The sequence below is a fragment of the Engraulis encrasicolus genome, unplaced genomic scaffold (assembly GCF_034702125.1).
Source record: "Engraulis encrasicolus isolate BLACKSEA-1 unplaced genomic scaffold, IST_EnEncr_1.0 scaffold_222_np1212, whole genome shotgun sequence".
NCBI lineage: Eukaryota > Metazoa > Chordata > Actinopteri > Clupeiformes > Engraulidae > Engraulis > Engraulis encrasicolus.
This window is the reverse complement of record NW_026945506.1, coordinates 17438-19928: the sequence shown is the minus strand read 5'-3', so window position 1 is coordinate 19928 and position 2491 is coordinate 17438.

Sequence of the window (2491 nt, the reverse complement as noted above, 5' to 3'; positions counted from 1 at the left end):
AACACTTTCTTCGTGGTACACATTCCTTGTTTACTCTCTCTCCTCTTTTGCTCTGCTTTCGAGTACAATGTAGACAGCAGTCGCCTTTGGGCGGGCGCAACATCACCATGTGTTTCGCAATCTCGCCGACAGCCAATGTCCTAAAATGTACAGCGATCCAACCCATAGTCAGAGTCAGGCTCAGACTCAGAAGTCATTCTCAAACCAAAAAAATGTCGGCAATAACATCAACACTTTCTTCGTGGTACACATTCCTTGTTTACTCTCTCTCCTCTTTTGCTCTGCCTTCGAGTACAATGTAGACAGCAGTCGCCTTTGGGCGGGCGCAACATCACCATGTGTTTCGCAGTCTCGCCGACAGCCAATGTCCTAAAATGTACAGCGATCCAACCAATAGTCAGAGTCAGACTCAGAGTCAGACGACGACAACTCCGTTGACAAAATGTCAAATTAAAAGTTGGGAAAAAAGGCATGATTTAAAGGGGTGGGGAAACAGGCAATAGTGGTGGTGCAGGCAAAGGGATCTGGCTTAGACATTAAGAAGTTGCTGGTGTAAAAAGATACAGGCGAAAATTAATTATAGTCTAACAAGGGACGATGCAAATCAAAAGTGGAAGAACTGATGGTGGGCATGGGCAATGATTCGCGAATGGCGTGGAAATGAATAAAAACCATTGGGTTAAGTAAACATCAAAACATCCCTTGCCACTCAATAGGGGGAAGCGAGTGCTTTGAACGGACACTTTTCAAGATGGGAGAGCTCTCCGCGGCTCCTTCCGACTTGGCCAGATAACGCGGAGAGCTCAGTCACTGTCCTGCAGGGAAGTCGAGCGAGTTCTCTCGGAAAGCAGCCGGCCCAGATAGACCTAAGTTGCAGAGCATGGTTCTCAGGACATGTCACCAACAACTGAGCCATGTTTTCTGCAACTTGTTTCAGAGATCATTGGACTGTCATTCAGTGCCCATAATTTGGAAAACGGCTGAAATTCTGCCACTGCCTAAAAAAAACAAAAGGCGGTTGTTCTGAATGATTACAAGACTGGAGCGTTAACTTCTGTGGTGATGAAATGTTTGGAGAGAATTGTGAGCACCCACTTAAAAGAGGAGCACCCACTTAAAACAGTAGCCTAACTCAAATGGATACATTCACTGCAGTTCGCAATAGCCTACAGACAGCGAAGGGGTGTTGAGGACGCAGTAACCACAATGTTGAATGGAATATAGGCCTACAAACATATTTTCCTCGGCGTTCAACACCATTCATTCAATCGCATATCCTCATTGAGAAACTAAGTGCAACAGGAGTCATCTATTCAGTTTTGAAATGGGTCTTTTTTATTTTTCTGACATAGCAATGGGCAGTCCTCAGCGGAGCGTTTTACCGCCTTTACTGTACATACTGTACACGAATGACTGTGTGAGCCACACCCCTGAATGTTCTGTTTTTAAGTTTGCTAATGATAGGTCTACTGCGATAATGGGTTTCTTCTTCTTAATGGGTGATGAAACTGGCTTCAAGAGGTAGCGCATGCAGTTCTATACTTGGTGCACTGAAAGTTATTTAATTTTAGAGGCTTCAAAAACAAAAGAAATGGTTATACATTTTAGGGAAATTTCACCACTTGAACCAAAGAATGTAGCCTACATGGGAATGATATTGAACAGTAGAAGAGTAGCCTAGGTACAATTATAGATAATAATCTTACGTGTGTAACCGGGTGGACCAGTATTAGAATTTTAATTTCGTTAATATTTTAGTGCACGATTACAACATCTACTGAGGGCTAGCCGTAGAAAGTGAGTGTAAGCCCTTAAAGTAAGACCTTGGCAAAACAGGTTCGCACAGTATGGAGGACAGGGACGTGAATTCCACAAATATCATTTATTTTATTTACATTGAACGACTAAAATAGCACAATTGCAGAGACAAGAACAAACTTACGATACAGTCACGATACGTGCATCCTTTCCAAGAGTAGATGCGATGTGGATGCAGTTATGAAGTTCCAAACAGACAACAAAATGCATTAAACACAGGGCATGCAAATTGACACGGCAAATCAGGCGTTTAGCTACAAAATTGATGAGCAGGGCACACCATGCAATTATGCTCGTCAAACAAAATCAGAAAGATAAAGGAAATAAAACATGCAGATTAAACTGTCCAAACACACACAAAGAAAATACCACAATGTTCGGAAAATGCACTATGCACCAAGCACCGTCATGTAGACTGTTTAAACGGATAATGTAACGCACTGGTTTATTGCCCACCCGTGCTATGAATAACCAAACAGGCCAAGATTCAAGCCGCGCGCAACAGCTTTTACGCGCGCCGTCTTCAATGCACATACAATTAGGAGGAGCCCATTCTTGAAGCAGCTCCTTGACTTTAACCACAGGTGAACAAAACAGCAGCTTATGGCGAGGACGCAGACTCTGCCACATCAATTTCACCTGCCGGGTGAAGTGCAGGTCGCCCCACAATTAG